The sequence below is a fragment of the Notechis scutatus genome, chromosome Z (assembly GCF_049901735.1).
Source record: "Notechis scutatus isolate UNSWTSFEM ecotype Mainland chromosome Z, rNotScu1.2, whole genome shotgun sequence".
Classification (NCBI taxonomy): Eukaryota; Metazoa; Chordata; class Lepidosauria; order Squamata; family Elapidae; genus Notechis; species Notechis scutatus.
Genome location: NC_142025.1, coordinates 12,061,621 through 12,076,219, shown reverse-complemented (window position 1 = coordinate 12,076,219; position 14,599 = coordinate 12,061,621).

Genomic DNA, 14,599 nt, shown 5'->3' with positions numbered 1-14,599 from the left:
TCAATAATTCAGTCCATACTTTATATTTAGGAAGAATTGGCTTATTCTGCATCCTACTGATTGAACAATGTTATCTGACAGAACCTAGGAAGAGGGCCTGCTCAGTTGCAGACTTGCTTTCTCAAATATCACCTCCAATCCTGGACATCTGGACAGCTCCCACACTGTTGGTTCTGAAAGTCCCTGAAATCTTGGGTCTTCTCTCAGATCTGCAGATAGGGGATCTATTGAGACCCCATCATTTTTTTTCCTTTGGAATATTTGTGGGCTGTTGTGTTTATCCTTTTGAATGCTTTGGGTTCAATTGTGGTTGAAAATGGAAGGCCGCCTCTACTGGGCTTTGCATAATGGAACGGCGATAAAATCACCCTCTGTGTTTTCAATAGAGATAGCCATAAATTTTAGGGTGGCATAAAACAAATTATTGTGTAAATCTGTGTGAAGATAAGAAACACTTAGGAGCCAACCATCCTTAAATTATAATCCAGCCATTATGTGAAGGGTCATTACTTACATTTACACAGAATTTACTGATTGTCCTTTCTTAAGATAGGGTAGGAGCTATTTTGCAGAGATATCTGGAATGTGAGCTTATTGCTTATCTTAGGACTGCTGATGAACTGAAGCCTCTGACACCCGTGATTAAACTGATTACATGCAGGGATAAACCCAGAATAATCGTATAACAATCAGTATATTAACGTCTTCTAACAAATGAAGAGGATGTACATCACCCCGAAAGAGGAGTAAGCAATACTGACTTGCACAAAAGCTGAACATGTTTATTTTCCATCTTCTACTTACCACCATTCATTGACTGACCTTTCGAAGTTATAACAGCACTGAAAAAACTTATTTACAACCCTTCCTCATGCTTACAACTATCACCCATCCCCTTGGTCACGTGGTTGAAATGTTGGCACTTGGCAACTGGCATATATTTATGACAATTGCAATGTCCCAGATATTTGCTGGGATATGTGATATTTGCAGCTTTCCCAACCAGTTTGTGGTGAGTAAAATCTATGCCAGAAGCCAGATTTCCTTCATGACTGCATGATCCAAAGCACCAGATTAATAACTGCAATGAATTGCTTAACAACCATGCAAAAAACCCCCTCATAAAATCAGGCCCAACTCATTCAACAACTGCCTTGCTTAACAACACACATTCTGGTCCCAATTTGTAAGCTACAAACTACCTGGAATTCTCAACCTACCACCATTCATTTAACTTATAACTGCACAGAAAAAAGTGACTTATGACCAGTCTTTATCCTTACAACCATTACAGCTTTCTTCACAGTCACACGTTCGAAATATAGGTGTCTGACAACCAGCATGTATTTACAATAATGTCTTAACAATTGTGACAAACATATATATTTGAGAGTACTAGTATTAAGAGACCAATTTAAAGAAAAACTCTGTATGTTAAAAAGATATTTATAAAAGAAAAAAAGAAATTCTATAAGGGTAGTTTGGAGGGAGCTAGATGCAATATTGAAGTTTAAAGCTTGCACGGCAAAGAATAAGATGTTTTAGAAAGTTTTGATTTTAAAGAAAAAGTGCTTTTTTGTTTGTTTGTATGCATGTTTTTAAAAAGTTTAGTACTTTGAGGGAAAGGGGAGAATAAAAGAAAGGCAGAAAGAAAGGGAAAAAAATTACGCCTCCTTCAGTAAGGCCAAAGAATTTGAAAGAATATAATAAATTTTGCAAATAAAAATGGTGACAATTCACAAAGATTACTAGAATAGAAATATACATACTATTTCCATAGCAGGAGTGATTAAACTGAATACTTTATTTAAAAAGGAAAATATGTTCTTATTTGGATATCACTTCTGGAATTTGTAAAGAAAACAATGGAACTTTTATTTTGGTTTTGTTGATTAGGAAGATGTGGTGTTATAGAAATGGCTAGTTATAATATTAATATGTAAAAGCAAAAAGTTGTGATTGGAGTGTATTTATCTTGTACTGTGCTAGGAAGAGCTGGAGGTCAATGACCCCTGTTCTGTCTTTAACTTGCTGGCTGAATATAAAGACAATTAGATAAACTCTACCAAGGCTTCCATACAAAGTTTCTTTATTGGATTGTAATAGGCATCTTCAAGGTATAGCTCACAGTTATGTTGAGATTCATCTAATGTCCAATCTTTGCATAGTCATCTTCATAGTGTGAAAATATAGTTATCTTCATTCCATAATGATGGAGCAAAGGGAAAGACACCAGCACAATGCTGGGGTCCAAGCAAGAATAAAGGAAACTCCCCCAATCCAACCAAGAGTCAATTCAGTGACCAATCAGGATTACAGATGTGATCACATGACATGAACTACATTTCCCATGAGGCATTAACTACATTTACCACAAGGCATTCCCTTAAGGGGACAGCTCCCAATTCCCAATCAACTATATACTGTCTGAAGAGCACACTCCCCGCCTGGAATTATAAATTCCACTACCAACTAACTATAAACTAAAGTAAACAACTAAGATAAACAGTAAATAGTAATATAGCATCAAACAATGCAATGAGGTAGATACAAAGCATGCAAAGCTAGAGGTTCAATCTTCAAGTTCAGACTTTTTCTGCAGCAACACTAGGTTGGTGACCGATCTGGTGTAGAGCTTCTTGGTGAAAGTCTGTTGGTCACAGGAAGAATCTTGTGACCTCACTATCTGGACCTCGACTTGGTGGACTAGTCCATCAGAGCCGGGTAGGACTTGCTGCACAAGTCCCATGGGCCACGAGTTCCGATGTGCATCCTTGTCTTTTAGCAAGACAAGGTCCCCTACTTTGAGGTTTGGTTCTTTGGTCTTCCATTTATGGTGGTCTTGTAAGGTGGACAGGTACTCTTTCTTCCAACAGTTCCAAAGGATATTGGAAAGCCGTTGGAATGGATGTTGCGAAAACATTTGCCTGGGTCAGGGCCTGCAGCCGATTGACACAGACTATCCCTGTGATTCCCCATCCTAGTGCTGTCTTGAAGGTAAATGGGGAGTCTTTTGGGCCTTTGACTACTTCATTGTGAACGAAAGCGTCAGGTGCGTCAACTCCCAGCAAGAGCAGAATTTTGGCTTCAGGATCTAGAGCAGGAAAGTGATGAGCCATGTGCTTCAGGTGAGGTATGTTGCTTGCTACCTCTGATGTTGAAATCTGGCTGCAGTCACCTGGTATCCCATCCCATTCTAACACACGGCAGTGGGAACCGGGAACTCCCATCTAATGACTCTATACAGAGTCCAGTAGCTCTCCTCCCCACCGTGCTTCATGGTACGGTGCACGTTGATATCGTGAAGTGCACTTCTTCCTTTTGAACAGCAAAGAGGTCGAAGAATGTGGACTTGGCCAGTGAGCGATAGCTCTGATTATCCACTATTACCTACATCTTCACTGCTTCTTCTGGGCGTCCATCAGGGTAGACTGTCAGCTGGTGCTCCATTCAAAATCCAAGAAATAAATACTTAGACTCCATTAATTAGAGAAAATATATCTTTTATTGGAAATCAAGTGGTAGCTTCAAAAGAATTCTGAATCTGAGAAAATGAGCGTGTAAATCACGTATACAAAGTGATGGCGACATTTCCACCCACAATAGTTCAAATTGTCCATCCAATAAAAAGTTGTGTATAGCATCTTGTGGGCATCTCCAGGTGGTAATGAGATCTCTGTCTATTGACCTTGACATATTTTGATAAAGAGCTGCGCTTGCGCAAAGCATAAGATAGAAACATAAGAAACTTCCCCCCCAACTTATACAGTTCTGTTTTGTAAAACCTCCAGCTTGCTTCCCATAACCATGTCTCCTCCTCCCACAGTTACTTATGACAGCTGAAAGATGCAAAGCAAAGGAAGAAAATCTTGAAGGCTGACATAGACATTGGCTAAGCAGATCTGATGACACGAGCGAGGGGATAGTGTGTTATAGCACACTGCCGTGCAATTGACACTCGCCACTGGCTCCGGGTGTGCCTCTGTAGCATGCTGAGGCTCCTTGGCTGAGGGAGGGTTACGAGTTGTCTGCGGTGGTGTCTCAGAGTCTGGATGCAGAGCGGTTGGGTGCTTGTTGCTGTTGTATAAATAACATTGCACTTTAGCTGTGCAGTCTTTGGCCGTGTGTTGCTTAGACTCGCAACGCTTGTAGCAGAGTTTGTACTCCCTTATCAAAGCTTTCCTTAGGTGCAAGGGTTTCTTTGCAAATGCCTGGCACTTGTTCAGTGGATGTCGAGAGTTGTGTAATGAACAAATCTGGTCTTTCTTTGTTCTCAGAAGTCTATCTTGGGTTGTCTCCGATGGGTCTTTGCCCATATTCTGAACCGGTGAGGTAGCGATCTCTGTTTTATGTACAGCTGCAAAGTTCTTTTCTCTTGCGATTTGCAATATACTCTTGAAAGGTATAGAGTTTCGGTTGTGTTCTTTGTCAGTTGGGAGATAGCTGTTTCTGAGGCGGAGGTTTTGATAGCTGTTGCAAGACTTTGTTTGGTGGGCAACAAATTCTTCGAGAAGGGCAAAGGGTAGTTCTCTGTTTTGGTTCGCGGCCAAGAAGGCATCAGACAAAAACAATCCATTGTTCCAGTATCTCTTTTGGTAGTTTGGTAATGATTGCTTCTTGCATTATGAACTGGTCAAGGCAGGCAAGTCCTGGTAGGTCAGAACTTTTTTTGGCAGTCTGCAGCTGTGTAAGAATGGCGGAAAATTCCTGCAGCCTTCGGGGTTCCTTGAGGCTGATACGTGGGAAACTGTCATTCCAAGAGCAAGTATTCCATCAATATGGAATCGCTATACTTCCGATCAAGCGCATCCCATGCTCATTTCAGGGCAGTGCCTGGGTCATTTAGTAGGGATGAGTAAATGTCTTTCACTGTTTCAACAGACTGTGGTCCCAGCCATGCCAACAGAAATTTAAGTTCTTTGCCAGGATGCGGCCTTTCTTGTTGAATGGTACCTGTGAAAACACGCTTCCACAGTAGCTATTCTCTGCCTGGCTTGTCGTTAAATTTATATACACTGTTAGCTGCTAAGTCCAGCTTTCCCCATCGCGGTAACTGTTCTCTGTTTCCTCTCTGTGATGGCAGATCTTCCCTTGGTGTAGCATCCTCGTAGGCATGGCATTCTGGTTCGAAGATATGTGTCGTAGATGGTTCATGGTTCTCCTGAGAGTACTTCATGAGGAGGTCGTGATCCGTTAACACATACGCGGGTAGTCTCTCTTGCAGCTGGGTATGGGTACCATATTTGTCTTGCCATACATCTGCATTAGAGTAGCCTTGAGGGTGTGGCAGGAACTCTTTTGTCTTTGGATTGAGTGTGCCAATTGTGGCGGCTTCCTGTTGAGAAATCTTTGTTGTTACTGGTGGGCTAATTTGCTTGCCCAGCAGGTCGTGAGTCCTTGGAGTAGGTTGGCTGTTTTGGGGAAATGGAATCTCGAGTTTTAGGTCTTACGACGTCAATTTTTTTACTGGCGTTTAGATCCTGTGGTTGAGATTCTCCCCTTCAATCCCTTTGGGAGGCTGCTAACTAACTGTGCCGGTTCCACCTGCTTGTGCTGTAGCGAGTACTGCTCATCCACATAGGCCTTGACACGTTTATCTGGGTTCTCTCTTTCCAACTCTCCAAGGTTGAAGTTGAGGGAGGCGTCATCGGCCGCCTTCTGCAATGCTGCGGCCCGTGTTGTTTTTGCTGCCATCTCCCTTTGTCGTTCAAGTAAATCCAATTGGGCCTGAGCTTTGGCCAGGGCTGGGATTCTACTGGTTCAGCCTGGTTCTATAGAAACCGGTTGTTACGGTTCCCGGTAGTTCGGAGAACTGATAAATTGGGCCTCTAGCTGGCCCCGCCCTCTCCACCCATTTCTCTGCTCCCTGTCCAGTCAGTTCCTATCGCGCATGTGCAACATCTTGTGCAAGTGCAACATGCCTGCAGCCTGCTTTTGCCCACCCACCAGGCCAGCCATTGCTGCCTGCCTTTCGCTGCAGCTTGAAAGCTGTGAAAAGCTTGAAAGTCCCTGGCCCCTCCCTTCAGGATATGGCTCCTGTCTGCTCACAAGTAAGCCTGCAAGTCATGCTAGCCCCTCCCCCACTGTCCCTGGGTCTCCCGTGGCCATCTCCGGGGCGCTCCGGGCCTCACCCAGTCTACCTACCTGCCCCCCCAACCCCGGCCTCAGATGGTTGGCTTCCCCACCGACGCAGCCCCATCCCGCTGGCGGTGCTGGCTGGGGCCTGCATATCTACCCCCCCATCCCTGGGCTTGGCTGGCTTCCCCACTGACATGGCCTCATCCCACCAGCGGTACTGGCTGGACCTCCCTACCTGCTCCCCCCAATCCCTGGGCATGGCTGGCTGACTTAAGCCACAACACGGCGCTCTTCCAGCTCTCCCTACCACATGGTGGTCTCTTGTAAGAAGCACCATCGCTGCAGCACCTCCACTGCCTCTGCCACCTCCACCCGCTTCCTTTCATTTTGCTGCCGCCGCCCCAGATACCTCTGCCACTTCTATTGGGAGCAAAATGAAAGGAAGAAGATAGAGGCAGCCAGATCCACCACCTCTGACCGCTTCCTTTCATTTTGTTGTTGCTGCCGCTGCCATCACCTGCATACAGAGGTACCATACCGTACTGTAGGGCTTGGGGGGGGGTGCTCCACGGCCCCGCTACTGCTGCATATCTCTCCCCTTCTTCCTTTTCCTGCCACCTGCTGCTATCTGGAGCTTGCAGGATCATTTGGTTTGTCCCAGACCAGGTGAGTGTGTTTGTGTGTGTGTGTGTGTGAGAGAGAGAGAGAGAGAGAGAGAGAGAGAAAGAGAGAGAGAGAGAGAGAGAGAGGAAGGAAGGAAGGAAGGAAGGAAGGAAGGAAGGAAGGAAGGAAGGAAGGAAAGGAGAGAAAGAAAGAGGAAGGGAGAGAAAGAAAGAAAGAGGAAGGCAGAGAAAGAAAGAGAAAGGCAGAGAAAGAAAGAGAAAGAAAGAAAGAAAGAAAGAAAGAAAGAAAGAAAGAAAGAAAGAAAGAAAGAAAGAAAGAAAGAAAGAAAGAGTAAGGGAGAGAAAGAGAAAGAAAAGAGGAAGAGAGAGAAAGAAAGAGAGAAAGAAAGAACAAGAAAGAAAGAGGAAGGGAGAAAAAGAAAGAGAAAGAAAGAAAGAAAAAGAAATAGGAAGAAAGAAAAAATAGGAAGGGGGGAAAAGAGAAAACTCTGTACTATTATTTTTAATTGTTCCATTATTTATAATATATTAATATTTTACACTGTCCCTACACCTAGAGTGAATTCACTGCCTTTCTTTTTTCCAGGTATTTTTCAGGGTTTACATGTCCAGAGCATAAATGCATGTGTGTTTAACAGAGTTGAAAGGGACCTTGGAGGTCTTCTAGTCTGACCCCTACTCAGGTAGGAAAACTGAGGATGCCAAACTCTGAGTAGAAGTCCTGGGAAAGGTGTCAGAATAACAGAATAACACTTAGAAGGGACCTTGGAAGAAACCCTACCATTTCAGAGAAATGGCTGTCCAGTCTTTTCTTAAAAACCTCCAGTGTTGGAGCATCCAGAACTCCTGGTGGTAAGCAGTTCCACTGGTTAATTGTTCTCACTGTCAGGAAGTTTCTCCTTAGTCTTAGTTTGCTTCTCTCTTTGTTCATTTTCCATCCATTGCTTCTTGTTTGCCTTCTGGTGCTTTGGAAAATACATTGCCCCCTCCTTCTTTCTGGCAGCCCCTTAAAAGCCTGTTGCCTATCACACTCTTGAACAAAGCATGTGAGCCATTTCCTCCTTTCAATGGCTCATGAAAGTACATCTATAGTACATAGATAATAAAGTCAAAAAAAGGTGAACAACATTTTTACAGAACTATAGATAAGTTGAAACTGAGTGTGACAAGGAATGGCTGGGAGGGGAGGGGCCAGGTGAAGCAACCTTTGACATGAGTGACATTGAGTTGGTCATGCCCACCCAGTCACATGACCACCAAGCCACACCCACAAATTAAGCCACACCCACAGAACCAGTTGTTAAGAAATTTGAATCTCACCCCTGGCTTTGGCCATTTCTGCCTGCTGTCTGGCCTGAGCTTTGGCCATTTCTGCCTATTGGCTGGCCATTTCTGCCTGTTGGCTGGCCATTTCTGCTGCTTGAGCTGCTACTACCTTCTTCTGCCGTGTCACCTCTGTCATGGCACGTAGATATGCCTTCACTACTGCAGCTTCGATTTGATCTTCCACAGCTCGTTCAGCATAACTTGCTGCTTTTGAGGCCTTAGATGCTTCACTGCAACAGGAGGATGCTCTGGAAGGATGGGAAGAGCTAGTGGCTGAGAATTGTCATGAGACGCTAGAACCTGCTTGAGATCTAGCTGGCTTGCGATGGAGGGAGCAGGCTTTCTTAGAATAGTGGGAGGAGGCCACATGTGATCGAGGGGCTATGTCGGATATGGTCCTATCCCTCGACATTTCTTCCAGCTGTAGCGGGTTGTGGAGTGCTGCCTGGAGGGAGTCTTTGCCTCTCTGAACGTAGTCCTCGCGTTCCTTGTTTAACTCCTTGAAGCATTGTATGTGCTCTTGGAGCTTTGAGTCACCCAGCCTTGAATGGATGGATTTGAGGTTACTTTCGCTGTCTCTTGACCTTGCGAGATGCTCATCTATCCCCTTCTCCAATGAGTGGATGTGCTCGAGGGACAACTTGCATTTGGGGGTATTGCAGATCTTCACCAGCTCCAACCATGAGTCTGCATAGTGTCTATACTGCCTGCTCCAATCCTCCCTCAAGCATGACTCCATGACCCCGGTAGGTTTTCTATGCTGTCTGAGGTCGTAGGCTTTCTGAGGTACCCCTGCTTCTTCGGAAGTTTGGACAACCGATTCTGGGTTTTGGGAACGTTTACATCAAGGGTGGGTGGAGGGTTTGAGTCTTCTGGCACATCAGAGACATCTGTCATGGCTGAAGATGCTGCCATGCTTTAAATTGGCAAAAGGTGAATTTTGGAAAATGTAGCCATTTTCCGTGCATTTCTTTTTTTCCACTAGGGTTTGCTGCAGGTGGGTAGCTGAATTTAGGAGACTCCGATGAAATTCACTGCTTGACCCTTGGTCTGCGGTGCAAGTGGGTTGCTGAATTAAGGGACTCTGTTGAAATTCACTGGTTGGCCACTAGAGTGCATTGCAAGCTCTGGAAGACTCTGGTGCAGTACACAGGTTGGCCGCTAGAGTACATTGTACTCTAGGCAGTTATGCTATGAAGAGCACTCACCAAAGGATGCTGTGATTTAAACTAATGTTTGGAGTGATCAGGCGTTCTTCTTTTGTTGAGGAACATAGGCTGGTATCCTTAGACTTGAGATTGCATCTGAATTCCAGTAAAGGGAAATGCTTCTTCATCTTTTCACTGTTCTGACTTTAACTTGCTGGCTGAATATAAAGAAAGTTAGATAAACTCTACAAAGGCTTCCATATAAAGTTTCTTTATTGGATTGTAATAGGCATCCTCAAGGTATAACTCACAGTTATGTTGAGATTCATCTAATGTCCAATCTTTGCATAGTCGTCTCCATCGTGTGAAAATATAGTTATCTTCATCCCATAACGATGGAGCAAAGGGAAAGACACCAGCACGATGCTGGGGTCCAAGCAAAAATAAAGAAAACTCCCCCAACCCAACCAAGGGTCAATTCAGTGACCAATCAGGATTACAGATGTGATCACATGACATGAACTACATTTCCCATAAGGCATTAACTACATGTACCATAAGGCATTCCATTAAGGGGACAACTCCCAATTTCCAATCAACTACATACTGTCTGAACAGCAGACCCCCTTTTCTTTCTTTTTCTCTTTCCCCTTGTACTTCACACCCCTTTTTTCCGTTTCCTTTCTTTCCCTTAATTTCCTATTTTATTTTATTTTTTTTGTATTTTACACCAGGGGTCCCCAACCACCGGTCCGCGGACCGGTACCGGTCCGTGGAACAAGTCCTACCGGGCCGCTGGCTTGCTGGGCGCCGCCATCTTGTTTTGGTGAAAAAGTGCTTCTGGTGAGCTTTTCCGGCAGAAAGCTCACCGGAAGCACTTTTTCACCAAAACAAGATGGCGGCGCCCAGCTGATGTCGGTACTGGGCCGCGCCATAAAAAAGGTTGGGGATACCGGGCCGCGGCGTAAAAAAGGTTGGGGATCACTGTTTTACACGATAAAAATTAAAAATGGAAACAATTGTGACAAAGATTGGGCACGGCTCACATAACATGCTTAGAAATTTTCAGGCCCCATTGTAGTCATAAGCTGAGGACTACCTTTATAAGTGAAAGATTTTGGATGCTATATTTTAAATAGAAACCACATGATAAGATTCCACATAGGGGGGAGGACCTCATTCTGCTTTCCAGGCATGGTTCATGGCACAGGTGTCCAGAAGGTATGATCAAAGAAGTCGAGATATTGATTATGTCAGAACTGCAGATAAAAAACTAATGAAGCTTCAATTATACCACAGCTGCCATCTTTACTTGTTTTGAATTCCTTATTACTTTGCATACAGCTCTACCGTTACAGGGGTAATTCTTAAATTCATATTATACCTTCATTTCTTTTTTAGTCAAGTTTGCACTAGATCGTTCTACAAACAATGAAAAATGCCTTCAAACTGAAGATTGTCCCACGTAACTCAAACAACAAAATTAACATACATTTATAATCACTGTTGACTTGCCTCTAAAAGCGCCCCAAACACTTATATTACTAAATTATACGCTGAGTAATCCTTGAGATTCTTGGCACATTTGTGTCTAAATTAAGACTACAGATGAGAATAAACCCTTTGGAAGCTCTTGCTGTGCCATCCAATGACAAGTTAAAAATAATTTTTCTGGGCTTTATTTGAACAGGATTTTCAATTCTGTTCTTGGGCAGCTTCCAAAAGCTTCAGATGCAACCTCCTGATTTTTCCAGACATTGTTATCCAATTGCCATATTAAACATGAGACAAGGAGAAAGACCACAGGATTCATTGGATTTTAATTAAATAAAATTTAGTCTCTTCTTGATTTATTACAGGCCCTTGGCACCTGCTTCATTTTTTTAAATTTAACTCTCCAACATAGTGGTCTCTGACCTTCCTGGCTCTGTTACTGGCAGCGGTGGCAGTGAGGATGGAGGAGAGGGCATCACTTCCTGAGCACATTAACGGCTTGCAAACCCAGTTTCACGTGCTTGTGTACTTGTCCGCCATTTGCATGGCCCATATGGGGGACAGTCCAAGATCGGGCTGCAGACCGTGGGTTGGGGATCCCTGCTCCAACATACTTTTTAAACTATAAATAAACTTTGCCACACTTCTCACCTTTAGAGAGGTGGTATTCAGCCGGTCTGACCAGTTCTGGAGAACCAATGGCGGAAATGTTGACCAGTTTGGAAAACCGGCAAATACCACCTCTGACTAACCCCGCCCACCCACCCACCCCTGCCCATTCCCAACCTATATTCCACTGATTTTTAGCTCAGCTGATTCAAACAGCAGAGTGGATTACTGCGCCTCAACTTAGCTGAAAAGCAGCTCACCTCACCGAAGGAAATCTTTGAGCACTGCGCGCATGTGCGAAGTGATCTTTGAGTGCTGTGCATGTGTGAAGTGTGCAAAACCAGTAGCACACAATTTGGAATCCCACCACTGCACCTGTACCATTGCTTACGGTTTTATATATATATATAGATTCCCCCTGATACCTCCAGCTCAAACACACCCCAACCAGGCACCCAGATGAAACCCAGCTTCCTAACTAATGATAGCCGTCCATTTACCCGAAGCCAAGCTGCACTAAAGACCTCCATTAAAGTAACACAATGCTGCCAGCCAATCAAGATACAAAAAGAGCCAAAAAAGAGACAGAAGATATCAGAAACACCCATCAAGCAGAACACAGCAAACTCCGAGACCAATAAACACAGACCAAGACTCCCAACCAATCAGGATGAAGAAAAAACCATTCTGGCACAGCAATAGGCTGCCCCAAATTTAAATCTGAAACCACTGTAAAAGTCTGACCCACAGACGGACACAATACAGAAGCCTGATGATGGCAGATGAGATTCTGCTGAAACGTTGCTACAACTTTAAAAGAACTACAATGACGTGGGAAAATACCCAACCAAGCCGAACACCATACATGTAAGTACCGCGAAAACTTAAGAAAACATATATATATATATATATATATATATATATATATATATATATATATATATATATATATATATATATATATATAATCTTCATCCCATATATATATATATTATCGTTAGTATTCGGTTAATTTAGTAGAATTAGTACTAAAGCAGTGTTTTTCGAACTTGGCAGGTTGAAGAGGCATGGACTTCAACTCCCAGAATTCCCCAGCTGCCTGGGGAATTCTGGTCGAGAAATACTGTGCTAAAGCAACATTGGAAGTGGTTTCAAAGCAGAAGTGAGAACTGTCTGTGTAGAACATGACTGAATTAATAAAGTTCAGAGTCTCCAGATTTGAACTGCAAGGGTGGAAATAACCATTAGATGGTGGCAAAGAGGTATGAAAATTTTCTAGTGCTGCCAATTCAGATCTGACAGCCCGAAAAACACCATTTATCCAAAGAAGCCTTTAGACTTACATCTCAGCATGGAGCCTGGTCAGTGTCCACAACAGTATCTGCTAGGGTGATGTGAGAAGCTGAAGGCAAACAGTATAAAAGCTAATGGAGCTAGCAAGAAATTAAATTATATTTTGATTAAAAATGCTCCCTTCGTAAAGTCTTATTTGCTCAGCATTGACCATGTTCAGATGGATCAATAATTGTCATTCATGGCATTCAAATTAACAAGTTAAAACATTTCCCCAGGTGATTACAGCTATTGAAAATATGCTTTCCTATGACAGAAATGGACTGTATTGGTATAAAACTAAGTTTAAAAAAAACCTAACAACACTGAGATTGTATATAGATTTATTCTGTCCTGCTATCACTTCTGGCCAAACAGGTTTTGCAGCATATTTATTTATATTTTTCTGGTTCTACAGGTTGATATCTGAATTTGTAATGTATTTAGGGTGGAGGCAGATTTTTTTAAAAAATAACAAAATCTTAAATCAATTTCTAAGAATGTTTGTTTCCATGTTGTATATGCAGGCCTATGGCCATTCACTTCCACATGCCTAACACTAACTCTACAGAAAACTGACACAACCTCTTTATGGAAGCTAAATTTGGCCTGGATTATGCTCAATCATAGAAATAACAGGACTACTGCAGGATGTTTTGCTGCTCAGAAAAATCAATTTTATTTTGTTGCAGAGTGCAGTAGTGAGGAAATAAATACAATGGCCTTTATTAAATGTTCTGAAAAAATTATAATGATATTCAAGGGTCAAGGGAGAGTGACCCATAGATGGGGTCGCTTTGAGGTGGGGAGGAAACAGTAAGAAAAGATAAAGATTATGAACATACAGATCCATGAAATTTATATATTACATTATATTCTTTCTTTTCCTTCAAAGAGTTCAAGGTCACATTCAGGTAGTCCTTGACTTACAACCACAATGGAGCCCAAAATTTCCCATTGCTAAGCAAGGCGGTTGGTAAGTTATGCTTCATGTTATGACCTTTTTGCCACAGTTAAGCAAACCACTGTGGTTGTTGAGTGAATCATGTGTGATTAAGTGAATCTGGCTTCATCCATTGACTTTGTCTGTCAGAAACTGGCTTGAATCACAATACCCTGGGATGTTGCATCCCTCACAAATATCTGTTTCCAAGCACTCCAATTTTAATTATGTGACCTGATCTGCAATTGATCCCCATTTCTTACTGAACTACTAAACTACTCACCAGGGAGAAGCACACTCACACATCCACAGACATAAACTCTCTTCTCCATATTTTATGGATTTGCTTATAGATAAGGGATGGGATATGGGTTTAAGAGGTGCAACTAGTAACCTTATAGGGCGCAAAGATTTTTAAAATTTGTTTATATTTATGATGAAGACTAGAAGACACTTCTTTATGATTTTTTAAATCAAAGTTCTTTCTTTTTCTCTCTTTTTCTTTCTTTCCCTTCCTTCCTTCCTTTTTCCTAAACCCTTTTTTCCCCTCTTCTTTTTCTCTATGTTTAATTTGTGGTTGTAATCAAAACTATGTTTGATAAATCAGTGTGTATCCTGAAGCAAGCAGTGAGTGGTTTTGGAAACCAAGTTTCCTGAAGAACAATTGAAAGAGTGGGTATGTTTGGAATAATGTTCCTCTAACTTGTTATAATTTAATGTTTAGAAAATGTATGCATGAAGTATGCATTTTTAAGACCATAGGAGTTTATGTTTTTTAGTGGGTAAAGTTATAATTGTATTTGGGCAAACCTTTGATTTTTGAAGGATTTACTGTGTTTAACCAAAATATGTATGAAAATTTGAATCGTAAACATTAACTAATCTCATTTTGTGTGTCTGGTGTTTTAATAATAGCTTAGTATAAACTTGCTTAGCAAAAAAGTTTTCAACAGAATACTCTTCAATAAAAAGTAGGAGTTAGTTAGAAATGATTAGATCCCAAACTCAATTAAATCTCAGTTTTGATAGTTATCATTGCATTTCCT